Source organism: Protopterus annectens, chromosome 11.part0, assembly GCF_019279795.1.
Source record: "Protopterus annectens isolate FY-2018-M chromosome 11.part0, PAN1.0, whole genome shotgun sequence".
In the NCBI taxonomy this organism is placed as follows: Eukaryota; Metazoa; Chordata; order Ceratodontiformes; family Protopteridae; genus Protopterus; species Protopterus annectens.
The window spans coordinates 592,629,586-592,647,061 of record NC_056745.1 but is presented as its reverse complement, the minus strand read 5'-3'; positions in this window follow the sequence as shown (position 1 = coordinate 592,647,061).

Genomic DNA, 17,476 nt, shown 5'->3' with positions numbered 1-17,476 from the left:
TTTTCTGAAAGTTATGAAGTCTGAAACTCAGTGTGTCAGTATTTAGTGACTTAATTCCTAAATGATTTGCCAGAAAACCACACATTTTATGAGGAACAAACCAAAAATAAGAAGCGAAAATCTATTCATTCTTTGAAAATCTGGACAGTTGGGAGGTATAGTTCAGCTGGGGCTGTCTTTAAGTTTGCCGCCCTTCCCCCTCACAAAATCATGGTCGAATGCAGCCTCCCCCTGCAGCCATTCCAATGATCCATTACTTGGCTATTTCACTCCATTTACCATAAACACTAATGTACATACCAATTTACTTCTATGATGATTTGGACTTCATTTGAAAGTTTTATTTTGCATTTTACAGCACAAACACTAAGACATCTGCTAAACAAACTTAGCATTAAAACTTCTCTGCCCTTGAAACTCACATTCATTGAAACAGCATTGAAATCCACATTCAAAGAAAATACATTTTACCAGTGGCAGAACTGCCCAATTCAGAACATCTTTCCAGTAAACAATGAAACAAAATGCATGCACCCATAATGACAAAACTGCCCAGTTCAGAACATTTCCATCATAAGAGTATACTCAAACTTCTACAGTCCACCATTATCAGTAAATATGAACAATTCTACAGTCCACCATTATCAGTAAATATGCACAATCTCTGAAGAAGTAAAAAAGTCATCTAAATAATTCCACATTAAATAAATCTTTAACTAATGAAGAGGTTGCTGCTAGCAAACACCTTTATATTTCATGGTTTCATCGAAAAATAAAGTGTCTGATGTCCCTGAGGAATAAATTGCCTATATTACATTAAAAATGATAAGCTAGTAATAATGCAATAGGAAATAGATAGCAAACCGATAACAGGCTCATAGTTAGTATCTTAACTTTTTCAGGATGGCAGCATTCACCCCTTGTGGGAGTAGAACCAACAACCTTCTGCATCAAAAGTAAGTACACAACCTGTTGTGCTATTAACAATGCAAGCTGAGTTAGCATAAGCAGCACTAAACTTCTCTTCCCCTGCAGCTCTCAGCTCCTTGTAAAATCTACTCAATACTCAACTGTATCTCAACTTCACAACACAAGAAATCTGAAAAAAGCCAAATTTATTGGGGGGGGGGGGTCAAAAGCCCAAAAACCAGGGACACATTAAACATTGCTTGTATAACCTTGGAAAGTTGCTAGAATAAAATGCTGTGTTACCACCATAAATTTTACTGCCAAGGTCCCTGTGCAAAAGAGTCAGAGCAACATACCACTATGCCAAATCAGCTGCTTTGCGAAAGAAAAATGCTGTGTTACCACCATACATTTTATTACCAATGTCCCTGCACAAAACAGTCAGAGCAACATACCACTATGCCAAATCACCTGCTTTGTGAAAGAAAAATGCTGTGTTACCACCATACATTTTACTGCCAAGGTCCCTGTGCAAAACAGTCAGAGCAACATACCACTACGCCACATCAGCTGCTTTATGAAAGAGCGGAAGACTGAAACTTAAATGGCTATTATTTAATGAATTTAGTTCTCACCATAGCTGTCAACCTCTTAGCACAAAACACCTGGGAAAATCCAGTAATGAGGGAATACAGCCCTCAAACATATTCAGTGAATTCAGTTCTTGCCATAGCTGTCAACCTTAGCACAAAAATCCTGGACAAAGCCAATAATGGGGTAATACAGTCCCAAAAATAAGGCTAAATTTCAAATATTCATCTTATAAACTTAGAAAATTGCTAGAATAAAAGGTTGTGTTACTATGTATTTTCTGAAGAATATGAAGTCTGAAATTCAAATGCCTGTCAATTTTACTTCTGACGGAACAAAAACAATTTTCAGCAGAGACCCAGGGAGAAATACTGCAGACACATGTCTTTGTAAAATGGCAGGACACCAGAGCAAATCCACACAAACACAGGGATAAGATGCAGAATCCACACAGAAGGCACCCCAGCCAAGAATTAAACCAGAAAACCTATAGTTGTGAGGCAACAATGCCACCACTGCACCATCAAATATGCAAGGAATTAAACATTCAGAAACCTGAAGTCTGAAATTCAAATGCCTGTCAATTTTATTTAACATTTGTTAACAGGACAGTCTGACTTGGAACAAAAAAACAATTTTCAGCAGAGGCCCAGGAAGAAATAATGCAGACATGTCTTTGTAACATGGGAGGACACAAAAGCAAACCCACGGAGAAGATGCAGATTCTACACAGAAGGAACCCCAGCCAAGAATCAAACCAGAAAGCCTGTAGCTGTGAGGTAACAATGCTACCACTGCACCATCAAATACTCAAGAAATCAGACATTCAGAAACCTGAAGTCTGAAATTCAAATGCCTGTCAATTTTATTTAACATTTGTTAATCAGGACAGTCTGACTTGGAACAAAAAAACAATTTTCAGCAGAGGCCCAGGAAGAAATAATGCAGACATGTCTTTGCAACATGGAAGGACACAAAAGCAAACCCACACAAACACAGGAAGAAGATGCAGACCCCACACAGAAGGCACCCCAGCCAAGAACCAAACCTGAAGCTGTGAGGCAACAATGCTACCACTGCACTATCAAATATCAAGCATTGCAGCATTTAGAAACCACAGATATTATGAGGAACAGATCAGATTAAATATGAGGCAAAAACAATTTTTTCTTTTTACAAATGGTGGTGGGTAGGGAATTCAGGTCCTTAACACCTGCATACAAGGTACAGGGTTCAAGCCTGAGGTATTCCCTACCACACCACCATGAGTTTGTTCTAGCCACCAGTATATAACAACTAGGGCACATTCACACACACACTCTAAATAAATAAGAGAGGAAAAAGAAAACAAAATGGTTACGTCTTCTGCATGGCAGAAAGTAAAAAAATGTAATTTTTAAATGCAAAATTATATATTGAAATATGTGTTATAGTTAAAAGAACCTGGTAAAAAGGAACTCTGCATGCCATTGTATATTCATTCCTTCCTAGTCTAATAATGATAAGAAACTCTTTATAGTTTAATATTCGGGTGATTGCAAACTTTCACAATCAAGTTACTTGCAATGTTTTCAGCTTCTTCTATTTTGGATTTGCATTTACTTCTTATGTTCAGATTCTGCCTATAAGTATTCAGTTTTTATGTTACTGGACATTTTCCATATCCTAGCCATATCAACCAGGTGAGGATGGTAGAATTAGTTGGACTAAAGTCTGTGATTTAGCTTTTTATGATGGTCTTTTGCTCATTTTAAATCCCTGGATTTTAATACTACATATTTATTAAATACTACCAAGCAGTGAAGGGACAATGTTAGGAACACAGTCAAACTCATAGAACAGTTAAAAACACATGTACAGTGACTTCCTATTATTGCCTATTGCATGTTTTGGCATTGTCTAATCTGTGACCTATACCTCTGGAACTTTTCTAACTTCTGTTTCAGTTTTCTGCTATTTGTCCAAAGCTATGTTTCTTAAAAAAAGTTTAACTGTATACAGTAAGGAAATGGAATATGTTAAATCAGGAAAGGAATACTGAAATAAATATAATTTGCATAAGCATGTGGCAAGCAAAAGCTGATAAACAGTTTGTTGAGGATCACATAACATGCATATAGTATTTAAAAAGTTCAGGCAAAATCTTGTAGCACTTGTCACACACACACACACACACACACACACACACACACACACACACACACACACACACACACACACACACACACACACACACTCACTTAATATAACAGCTTGTCTCACTGAGACAATATGTCAGTAATGAGACCTTTTCCATTTATAGTACTGCACCTTATGGACCATGCCCCATCCAAAAACTTTGTTCCACTCAGATCTACATGTTAATGTGATGGATTCAATAAACTCTGTGCAGGTTCTGCTCAGAGCTTACATGAAGTGTATTCGAGTACATGATACTGCCCATCATGTGGCATTGCGCAATCTTGCACCATGAATATTAATGATGTGCAGCATGCGTAGGGAAGGTTTCATGGCTTGCTCTGGTGTTATTGGCCATGAAATCTGTACAATGAATGTGTATCATTCCAGGACAAAGGGGAAGGATGCATTTTCTGAAACTTATGAGGTATGGAATACAAATATATATGTAATAATATATTGACTGCAGTCTTCAGTGATTTCACAATAAACCATCAATTTTACAAGGAAAAGGCCAAATATCTGATGCAAATATCTTGACATTCTGCAAAACTGTGGACAGTCTGCCTTTTGTGTTTTAATTAATGTGTTTTATCTTTTTTTTTTTTTTTTTTTTTTATTTCTTTTTTTATTGCCAGCGATGCTCCGCTTGGCATAAACATGTTTAGCTATGCTCATCTGGTATGTGCAAAATACATCAGTGGACATACTGGAGAAATAGACCACCCAGGTTGTAGACAGAATCCAGACAGCCACACATATGAACCAGATGCATTCAATTAGTATTGTGCATTGTGCAACCACGGTAAGTGGCGTTGCCCTATGGTTAACAGCAAGAATCTTACAATAGCTATTAAGATAGCAGATATCCAGTTCACTAATCCCATGGCAGCAGCTGTTAAGTCTAGGGGTGAAGTGCAGATGGTATGGGGTTCTAGCACAGAGTGTGCAAGTTTTGTTTTACTGTTATGATAGCGCAAATTATAGAAAAAAGGGCAAGATACACAACTGTTTTTTCAGTCTTTTTCCTGTAATAGCTGCATGTGTAGGAGAACCATATATATGATAAAATTGACTAGCCCATTTATACAAGTGCCAACATACCTAATCATCTAGAAATTGCTTTGTTCACCACTGTTGTGTATCGCTTACTATTGAGCAAACACGGTGCCTGACAGTGCACACTCACACCTACCACGTTTGTGCATTATCTTATGTGCAACATTTTTAAATGCTGCAATTTCAAAATGAGCGCACTCTCAGTAAGTGCAAGATGTGGAATAGGTGAAAAACAGCACCATATAAACTGCAAGTGGCAGGAAATGCTCAATAGACATTCCGCTTGAACTATGGCAGGCATGTTTTCAATTGCTGGAGAGGGTGTGCTCTTTCTGGCACAGGATTAGGGTGTCCAGGAAGCCAAGATTTTTGTTGGACTCCTAGTTAGAGAGCATGGGCCCAGGTTGCTGCAGCAGGATCATTCTGTCTTGGAATATAAATATGAAGCCTGGAATAATGTTGCCAGGGTGTTAATCAGTGTGACAGGTATCCGCCACACAGGTGATCAATGCAGACATCATTTTGATGACCTCTGGAGGAGGAAGCGGGATACCCTTGAGCTTTGGATCAGGGAATGTTGGACAGAGGACACCTCACAGATGTGTAAGTATCAATTTCATTCAGTAATTGTAAGAGTTAAAAACTGAATATAGTCAAGACTGATATTCATAATGGTGTTCTGTTCTGTGTTTTCCACATGCTAGTAGCATGTGGTATATATGCATCAGAACAGTACTATCTAAATAGTAGTTTTATAAAAATAATAGTAAAGTAAAGGAAACCATGCATATCGTAGTCTGTAGTACAACGCAATGGTGCCATATTCTCAAGTAGACGTGCATCTCTATACTGTAAAATGAAAAGTATGCATGCAGTAGTCTGCAGGACAAAAGAACAGTACAGTATTTTAACATAGTCATCGGTTGTGGGCTCAAAAACTGCACTTCCCACATATACAATACTGTTAGGTTTTCATCATTATTGGAATGTAACTTCATACCTCTATACCAGTAGCACAGATGACTTTCTGTAATCTGTATTCAATATAATTGGAACATGTATATGTATCAAATTGAACATGCATATCCCAACTGAAAAAGAAATTATGCATGCCTTAGTCTGTAGCATAAAGCAATGGTGACATATTGTCAAACAGCATCTTTAAACTGTAAAAGGAAAAGTATGCATGCAGTAATCTGTAGGATAAAATAAGCATTTTAGTGTAGTCATCAGTTGTGCGTTCAAAAACTGCACTTCCCAAATATACAGTTCTGTTATGTTTTCATCATTATTGGAATGTAAATTCATACTTCTATACCAGTGGCACAAATGACCTTCTGTAATCTGTAATCAGTCTAATTGGAACATACATATGTGCAATATATGCACACATCAAGGATTGGTGGCTACAATCTGTACTCTAGTTTGCCTCTGTTATAAACTGTGTAGTCTTAAAGCTTAGGAAGAAACTAGTTAGAGGCATTTGATGTGTTAAAAGTAAAGGTAACAAAAGAGAATAAAATAATTGGTCCAAAGCTTTGTATGTCACATATGACATTTCTAATGTTCTGCCTTTCTTCTTTCACATCAAACATTCTCTCTCTCTCTCTCTCTCTCTCTTTTTTATGTGTATGTTTACTATTTTAATGCTTTTTTTTTTATTTTTCCACAGCACAGTGGGGTAGGACTGTTCCATAGGATCCACCTGCCCGGAACTTCACCGGCTACAGCACTGCTGCCCAGCATATCTGGTGCAGTACCTGGTAATACCCCCTCAACTGCCCCTGCACTACCTGACCCCACAGGTGGTTCTGCCCTGGAGGACAGTCCTATGGGTTCCTCCAGGTGCAGGGGCAGAAGAAATGAGTTTATCACCCGTGATGAACTGCATGGATGATGCATAGAATTGTGTGCCACACTAATTCCTTCAAATTCTGTCAGTTCTTCATGGTGATAAACTCACTCTATTCTGTTACATTTACTTTTAACACTACAAACTCCTAACAAATACCTTTGTTTAGTATTCAGACTACCCAGCTTCTAGCAGATGCAAAATATACTACAGACTGCAGTAAGCAATCCTTGATATAGGCATACATTGAATATATGCAAGGTCCAAACATACTGATTACAGATTACAGCAAGCCAGTGATGGCACTCCTTTACAGCTCTGATGTTACATTGCAATATTGATACATTAACATATTTCATATATTAAAAATATTTAATGTATTTGGGAAGTGTGGATTTTGAAGGCACAACCTATGAGTACTTTTTAATAATGAAAAAAACAAAAACCTGAGACATAAATCCAGACAAACCAAAGTCAGTAAAAATCAATCAAAAAAGCAGTCTGGGAGCCATGAGCTATATGGATTAAATTTAATGCAAGTAAAACTTTCACATTCACAACCACTTCCTCAGGTAATGACAAACCAATAGTAAAAAACACACCTTACAGTATATACCTTTAAAGTCACATGGCATTAAAACATTGTACCAATTAAACAATTAAATGATAAAAATCAAACATATAAATATGTTCTTTTACCCTATTGTGCAAATATTTTAGAAGGGGTTGATACTAAAAGGTTCATTTAAACCAGGTGGGTAATGTGCTTTAAAATCCAAAATCCATTTATTTTCCTCATTTTCAGTAAATCATAAATTTAAAAATGTGTATCAGCTGTAATCTAAATATGCTTAAACAAAGCATTATTTTCAACACCTCTTTTTATTTCAGATAAGTGATTGCATATTCTGTCTTTTAAACGCTGATTAGTTTTACCAATATAATATGCAGAACGCTGACATTTGGCCAAATAAACTAAATTTCTTGTCTCACAGGTACCATATGCCCTCAAAGTAAACTGGGTATTGTATAAAGGATAAATAATAGTTTTATCAGTGTAAATAAATTTACAAAAGTTACATCTACTACAAGCATACATTCCAGTTCTACTAGTAAGGGGGCTTTTTCATTTAGAGCTTTATGTTCCGGAACATGTGACAAAATGGATGAATGCTTCTTAATTATATGTTGAACTTTCATCGTATTACAATCAAATGTAAATACTCTTTGACAAACATCATTAGCTTGATGAGCTACTATGTTTTTATTATGATGATGAGTACAATTAGAAAAAGTAAGGGCAGGATTCACGAAGGCTTGCACAGAGTGTAAGAGGTGTGTAACACTCCATGCAAGCCTCGCGATCCAGGAACAGCCCGAAACTCCGTGTAAGAGACCAGCTAAAACGTCTCTTACACAGACTGGGCATGGATATGCTAAATACCTCACTTGTAGCTGAAAGGTATGCAAATGAGGTGTATTAGCAATCCATGAAGCAGAAACCAGCCCGTGTAAGAGACATTTTAGCTGCAGAAATGTACTCAGTTGACAACTGAGTATGTTTCTGCAAAAATCACAATGGAGCCATGTCAGCTCCAAATAAAGGGTGCATATGTGTCAGGCAGCATGCCAATGGCCAAATATGTGGCCATTGGAAAGGTAACCCGATGCAAAAATTAAAAAAAATATATATATTTTTTTCGGCGATCGACGATGTTTAAACGCAGCGCAGCCCCGCGCAAACGGGTTGCGCTGTATAAAACATAAAAATGAAGGTTATAAACCCACAAATGTGGGTTTTATGCAATACAAGGAATGACAATGCAGGGACCAGCAGACCAAAAACAACATGGCCACCGTGTAGTGGTTGCTAAGGGGGGAAGCTGAGTCTAAGACATGTAACTAAGCATTAGTAGGCAATCTCATGTAAATGAGGGTTCGGATACTGAATCCCACAGTCACATAGCAAATGAGCACAGTCTGAGTAGTGTAAGAGATACATAAGGGGGAGGAATAGAGTAGGAGATAGGTGACATCACAGGGAGGAATGGTAGAAAGAAATACAGTTCATTGGAGGTCAGTGTAACATGGCAGATGACAGACACAGATCAGGGAAAGAGGAGTGCCACAAGATAAGCATGGGAAAGTCAAGAAATGGAAGGTGTACACTGTTAATTACACCAAAGTTTCTTGCTGGTCGTGCATGCGCATGTGTGCACGCCATGAAGCGCGAGTAGGGCAGTGTGCACATGTGTAAGGCAGACTGAGCATGTGGGAGCATGTTGGTAGATGTTTAACACTGTTTGCGATGGTGTGCACGCGTGTAGGGCAGACTGAGCATGTGGGAGCCTGTTGGCAGACTTGTAAAACTGTTTGCGCTGGTGTGCGTGCGTTTTAACCCGAATAGGCAGATCCTGAACCGTGTAAGCATGTGTGCGCGTGTGTAAGCCACTGTGAGCATGTTTCTGCTGGTATGCACGCTGCTCCCCCCTGAGGAAACAGAAAGGAAAAAGGAAGCAACAGAATTAGTAGAAAGCTAGCAGGGAATACTGCTGGAGCTAGCAGGTGAAAATAATTAGAAGCAGGCAATTACACAGGCAAAATAGTAGCCCAGCCCAGCACTTAAAACTCTGCAAACAGCAGTGCAGGATATTTCTGTCAAGAGACACTTGCAAGACAGGAGTAAGCTATTAGAAGTGAATACTGAAAAAGCTGAACTCAGAGCAGAAATGTTAGGGGCTGCCATAGCTGTCATAATGAGACATAGGTGACTTGCTGAGGGTGGTGACAATGCAGATGGTGCCAGACAACCCACAGTGAGGAGACGGAGAAGAGTGTACAGGCCCAGGGTCACCTACCATGGGTTACATGAGCTGGAGATAGTAGAGTGCTATAGAGTGGACAGAGACCTCCTGCAGCAAATAGGTGAGCTGTGCAGGCCATGCCTCACACACAGAACCAACAGAGGGGAACCCATCCCAGTGGAAACTAAGGTATGTGTTGGCCTAAGAATACTAGCAACAGGTACCTTCCAAAGACCAACTGGTGATATGATGGGGATATCACAGGCATCAGCCTCCAGGGTACTGCACCAGTTCCTGAATGCCATGTCAGCACATGTCGGTGATCATGTATATTTCCCCAATGCCCGTGAGGTATTGGCCAGCAATATGCGTCTCTTCCAGCAAATAGTGGAATACCCTGAGGTAGTGGGTGCAATAGACTGCACGCACATACGCATCAAAGCACCAGACGGTGAGTGGGGTAGGGCCTAAATTAACCACAAAGGCTTCCCCTCCATCAACTGCCAGGTCGTGTGTGATGCCCAGGGCATAATAATGAATGTGTGTGCTGGCTGCCCTGGGAGCTACCATGATTCCCACATCTGGCATTTGATGGAGCTGTACCAGACATTTGCCAATGGGGACATCCCACACGGACACCTAGTGGGGGATGCAGGTTATGCACTGGAGCCGTGGCTGATGACACCCATCAGAAACGCACACACACCTGAACAGGAACACCATAATCAGGCACACGCACAAACACGTAATGTAATAGAGCGTGTGTTTGGGCTGCTCAAGTCACGGTTCCGGTGTCTGGACACATCTGGTGGAGCCTTGCAGTACACACCAACTACATGTACCCAAATTGTCATGGTATGTGCTATGCTGCATAATATGATCTTGCGAAAACAGCTGCAGCAGGACCAGTATAGGGCTGGGCCAAACAGTCCCCCACCATTGCCAAGGCCATCACAGGCAGAGCGTGACTCAGAGGAGGAACAACCTGAGCCTGCCCCAGTAGGCAGAAGGAGGAATGCCCAGTATGCCCTGGCCTTGGCAAAGAGGCAACACATAGCACATACACTGGCTCAGTAGGAACCCTGGGAATGATACCCCCTCTGACTCACTCAAATACTAACAGGGATGCCTAAAATGACATGACCTGCTCACAAACATGTACAGGGAGTGTAATATGCGCATGCGACAGAGGCAGCCCTGCAGCACCACCTGAGGCATGAATGCCATGTGTTAAGTAATGTAACACCATGTACTATATGCACACCTGAGGACCCTGACTAACATCCACCCTCACCAAGCATGAAGCCACAAAATGACGATGGGATGATCAATTGCAATAACTGGCTGAAGTAATGCAGTTAGTCAAAGGGGAGCCAACGTGTTTCAGCCTGGGAAGACATGCGGAGCATGACATGATGCACCACCTGCTACGGGTGGCGTGCACCTATCAGTCCAGGCCCCATGGATACTGGCAAAGGCTGTCAGTACCCACAGCATGCCCTGAATAGGTAAGTCTCAAAACACAAACCCACCTTTATAGGTACCACAAGGGATAGGAACCTAGATGTAATGCTACCCAATGCCAGAAGTCTAAACAGCAAGATGCGTGCAGTATAAACGAACACAGTATGGAGAATATTGATATCAGTCCTGTAATAGAAAGCTGGGTCAAGGCTCACATCAGCACCCTAACACTACCAGGTTACACCTCATACTGTGCTGTACAGCCACAAAATATGGAACAAGCTACAAAAGGAGGGTGACTAGCAATAAATATCAAGGATAACGACACCCCCATGTTGGTACCACAACAAGAAGCAGCATGGATTAGCCATGGTCAAATACCAATGGCTAAAACTGCCTCCCAGTATATAGCCTGCTGCAGACTACTGTCCTAATACCAGGAACAGCACCTGGCCTATGTTGGAATACATGAATATATCAAGCCCCCCAAACCACATTATATTGCTTGAGTGAAAATACCCAGACATACACTGGGAGCATTATACTAGCACCAACACAGTAGGAGAAAAGTTCCCAGAATCCATAAACCAAAATGCCGAGGAACAACGTACCACTCCCTCAAGAGGGGTAAGCATACTGGATGTGATAATCAGCAACATGTGTACTGGATGGCAAGATGAGAAGTGTATCCCTCACTGGTAAGACCAGACCACAGAGTAATTACACTGGATATACACATCCTGACCACAGTCCCTGGCCAGAAAACCACAGTGAAAAACATGTGTAAAGCATAGGTTGCACCCCTCCAAACCGATGTGGAATCCATGAAAGGCCCTGTGCAAGTGCAGAATATGGGACACACTGCAGAACATGTTATACAGGCATTCCATGAACACAGCCAGGAATGCTTGGAGTATGCAATCACAAATAACAAGACACAATGCCATACATGCAGGCATCTGGCATGTTGGACTCTAGCCATTCCCAAACCATGCAAGAGAATGAGGAAGCTACTACATGATAGAGCAAACATAAAAAGGGAAGTAATCACTGATCAGTAGTATGGCAATAAAATATGTCCACACATACAATCCACTAAGGCCAGCCACAATAAGTAGAATATGTGAATCCAGAGGCAATGTGACACCTGCCCCAAGTACACAGACAACCCACAACTCCCCCCAATAAATACAAATATATGTGAGAGATGCAACCATTTATCCAAACCGGAGGCTGAGCTCCCCCAACTCAGTACTGTCAAAGCTAGTCAGGAGGAGAAGGTAACCACATACACCACAAACCCAGTCCCACATAGACCTATCACAACTGTAAATCAAACACATAAACACAGAAAAAGATTCCTGGAGGCCCTAATTACAAACACACCACACCAACAGAAGCCTCCAAAGCAGATCCCAAGCAACCACAACCTCCAAACATAGCACATGCAACACATAGTACACAAAGCTGGTGTGCCAAACAGTTACAGGCCAGAAGGAGAAACAACATGCCTGCTACAGTTGTAATAGGTGTCTGTATAGACAGACACACTGTTGTCCCACTCACCAGACTGAACAAGGGAAACGGTACAGTAAGCTGCCTGTAGGCTGCCACAATATGCCACATAAGACAAGTACGCAGGTCACCCCAAAGCAAGCAGAAATATGATGCACTCATTGTCCATGCTAGTGTGAATGACCTGAGATGTACCTCCCTGGACTACATGAAAAGAGACATGGATAAGCTCTCTGAGTATGTACCCCAGGCCGGTATGACACTGGCCGTTTGCAGCATCCAACCCTCACCAAGAATGATGCCACAGTACAAACACAGAATAATCAGCTTTAACAGGTGGCACAGTTACAGCTGTCAGTCCAAGAGGGTCTAATGTCTGTCTGCTTGAGATGTCATGCATGACAAGCCATGCTGCTGTTCCAGGGATGGCTTGCACGTGTTACCCCTGGGCATCTGGATACTGGATAAGGCCTTTGCCACCTCCATAGAGCCGTACGTAGGCAAGGCCAAAAAGACTAACCCACCACCCTAGAAAACATAAGTGGTAAGAAACATAAGGGTAATGCTGACCAATGCCAGATGTGTAAACTGCAATATGCATGCCCCTGAGGCACTTCCCAGTATGGAGAACATCGATGTCTGTGCAGTGACAGAAGCCTGCTGCAAACCTACTGATAGCACACCAGCACTACCAGGTTATACCACATATCATGCGTTATGGCCCCAACACCTGGACCAAAACATCAAAGGAGGGGGAGTATCCATATGCAGCACAGACACCCATATGGCCAGGTAACTGACAATGCACGAAGCAGCGGAGACCACCCATGTGCACCTAAGTGTAGTCAAAACTGCTGTACAGTCTGTAGCATGTGACAGACCACACTCTCACACACAAGAACCCCACCCAGACATCCTGAACACACTGGACAGTATGAATGTCCCACTAAATACCAGACAAGGTACTCACAAATTACCACATAGGTGGTAAACCATTATGTATGCAAGGAGTAATCAGGGACCTAGGGACACAAGTCAACAGTAACCTGTCATGTGACACTCACAATGCCAATTTGGCTAGGAAGACTGTCGATATTGGACACCATATCATGAAAGGATTCACATCTACATCAACAGAGGTCACTGTGCCCCTGCACTGTTCCCTTATCAGACCCATAATCTAGTAAAATGACTCATATGGGATGTACCGTACCTGAAACCTGCAGCGGTTAGAAAGACCTCAAAGGTACCTTACCAAGAGGATAAAGGGTCTCAAATATATGTCATATGCTGCCTGGCTGTAGACACCCCAGCTGAATGCAGTCACAGACTGCCTACACAGAGGCATTGTATGTATGTTGTACAAGGCCATGTCCATCACAGGAGTAATGGACATACTCCACCACAGGAAATCAAAGCCATTGGAGCTGTGAGAGTGATAGATGTCAGCCTCAACACATAATGAAATAGGATGTGCTGGAGGGACAGATACATAACCCAGAGGCTCCGCACACCCAGAAACAGGATCCCAATCCATGTTAGGCAGAGCCCCTCACTGACACCCCTCAACAGGAATATTGCCAAGTGGATGGATGATTATACATGTACACTGGGGGTCTTCACTGTGTCACGTCCAGACAGAGGCACAGTAAAGAAAATCATAAATGGCCATAATAGTCACATAGCAAGGGGTGGCGAAAGACACACACACTCTGGCTTGGCTTACTAATGCCCTAGGGTGGATAGCCTAGTATGAACCCATGAACCTATGATGATACAAATTGTACAGGACTCTAAGGATAATCACAAGGCTTACTTAACTGATGGTAGGAACCATGTTGGGAATTCACAGATATGCTCCGAATCACACAGATATTACAAACAACATACCAAACACACACACATATTGCCAACATACAACCTGACAGGTTCAGTGCAAACCCTCCCCCTCCCAGAATGAAAAAAATATCTATCCCAGCAGACTGCTGGTCCCCTGACATTGCAGATGCTGAGGTAACATCCATCATCTGCAAAGCAAAACACACAGCAGCAAAGGTATGTGACGGTGTCCTGTGCTGAGGCCAACATGGACTCCAAGAATAATGGAATGCCAAATCACACTACTGCCCAATGTCCCAATGTCAGCCTTAACACAGGATATGTACCCAAAGAGCAGTGTACAACAACAGTGGTCCTTCACAACAAAGGTGTTGCCTGAATGGATACTGCAAACTACCACCCCAGGATCCTGACAAGCTTGGTCTGCACAGCTATGGAAAGGATCAGTATGTACCGCAGACATAAAGCTACCATGGACCTACTGATACCGGACCCTACACAGTGTGGCTGTCGTAACTGCAGATCCTGCCCCTAAACATGTTTGACCCATTTGAAACAGTCATTAAGGTCATTGATGAGGGCATTGTGGTCCACACAGCGTAGCTGGACCGTGCATATGCTTCCAGACAATACCCTACGAGTTCAGTATGGATATGTTCACCAGCTTAAATATATACCCCTATGTCAGTAGAGGGGTTGCAATCCAGACCAAGGACAGAACTGACATGGTCAGACATGCTGCATCCATGTCAGACTACAAAGCAGATATGAGTGGCATCCCACAAGGCTTGGTCCTGGGACCCCCCCATTCCGTATATATGTCCCATAGGTACAGGCCAACATGGAAGGACTGTGACTGAACATGTATGCAGAGGAGTACAAACAGCCCACCATATTCGACCCCCAGCTGACACAAGCAACCAACAAAAGGGCCACCTAGAAACAGACAACTGGAGCCATAGCCATGTCAGCAAGCTAATTGCAGAACTGTGTATAGACAACCACCGTGGATATGCAGTAAGTGCCCACAAATTACCACACAGGTGTTAACCCATTACATACCTAACATGTAATGAGAGACCTGGGGACACAAGGTGATAGATATCCTGCATTGGACAAACATGTGGCTGTAGTGTTTGCAGAAACATACCATATACCCACGCAATCATGAAGGTTGCCAGATGTAGATAAGGGGAGGTCACTGTGGCTCTGCAGTCATCCTTCATCAGCATCACAATTGACTACAATAGCCCCTGTGGGATATACCTCAGCAGACACCTCCATCAACTGTAAAGTACACAACAGTACCCCACCAGGAGAAGCAAAGAGCATGATCAGATGCCATGTGTTGCCTGAGTAAACAAACTGCAGCTCCACACACTGCCATACTGCCCACCCAGAGGCAAGCTGTGCCTGATGTATGAAGCCATGTCCAAGCTGGAATCAATGAACATGCTGCACCTTGTACAATCTGAATGGCAGTGAGCTATGCACATGAGAGACCTGGACTCCAGCACTGAACATACATAGGACAAGCTGTACAGAATGATCCATAACACAGAAGGCACCCCCACTCTTGAGTAAACTCCCAGTACAGGTTAGCCAGAGAGTCACCTATCGACACCCCTCAAGAGGAATCCCGATGAGTGGATGGGAGATGGTAGGTTAACCCTGGGTATCACTGTTATGTCAGAGGTAGACGGAGGCACAGTATACTAACCATGACATATGTCATGGCAAACTCCAGTTACAATGTGTGTCGAAGGACAAACACATTCTGTGACTAGCATCAGAAATGGCCTAGGGAGCATCGCTAGTGTTTGCCAATGTCCACCTATGTTGTGGAATACACTACCAATGTTGGACAAGCCTGGTGTAGGTAGTCCATATCTGAACATAATGCAACATGGTCATATGTGCACAACTGGCCCCCTACACAGTCTGTTGTGCTCACTATGAAGATGTCAAGCAGTGATAGGACTAAAGCCCAGGATACTGTCCACCACAGTGAAAGTACTGAACCAGTACACTATACGGTACTACAGTGTTAGGTTTCCTGGAGTTTTTGCCTTTTGTTTGTCTCGTGGTGGTTTACAATAAAACTGTGTTTGAGCAAAGAACTGAGCTTTTTTTCCTCCACTGGTACAATTCTACTTGGTGAGTCGTGTTCTTTTTGGTGCTAGCCTCCTTTGGATATGTTTTCATTATGAAAGGATGTTGACAACTGTATGCAAATTATCCCATGCAATCCCTGCAGGCACAGTATAATCCCTGTTGTGGCAGACATGAAGCAGTTGGCCAGTTAGTACACAACATGACACCCAACACACAACCATAAACGTGATATATTGTTGAAGTTCACACACACCCAAATATGTGGTGGACTTCAGAGTTCAACATATGGAAAGATCACACTGGGCATGCTCACACACTTTGATAAATGAGGCATATGTCAGACAACATGCCATGGAAAGGCTGAACTGGGCATGCTCACACACTTAGGCCATATCTCCATTTAGCAGTTAGCCACACATATCTGGTATTTGTACGTGTCATTCCAGGAACCAACCACAACAAAGCAATCTGCCCAGTGCACACAGTAAATGACTACAGAGACATAAGTGATATAGTGGATCGCCCTCATATTCAAACATCTTCCACAGATACACAAGTTGTTCATAGGAACAGGGAATGCTATGGCAATAAAGACCTGCAAACAGTCTAACAGAACAACAAATATTGTACATCTGACAATTGAACATATGGGTGTAGAGGTCAATACTAGGCTTGTTGCCCTAGGGAATGACAGCTTAGCCAGAGTGTGCTTGGCATCTGCATCCCCAGTACAGTAGGCTACTGTGCCACTGTAAAGTAGGTCACATAAGGCAACGTGTGAGGCTAGTGAGCTGTGCCTCTGTAAAGCAGGGGCACAGTAGAGATCCCAGGGTTTGAATGTGCTAAGCCACAGCCATGTTGTTGGTGTGTGCTGGAAGAGGGTTGTTGAGGACCTCTAACAGTAATTGGGCATCAATAACAGACTGAGGGGAGCCCTATCTGCATTGTCTGGACAATTCCACTGTCAACACTGTGTTGTGATGATTATGTGGGAATGAAGTGTCATGCTGGTACTGTTCACAGATGTCCTCCCTCTGTGGGCTACAGCTCTGCAATGTATTAGCTCACTCTGTCTGTTGGACGGCTCATATATGGCTGGTGTACACCTGACAGGTGTCTTGTTGTGGAGCAGTCATGGGTATATGTGGGA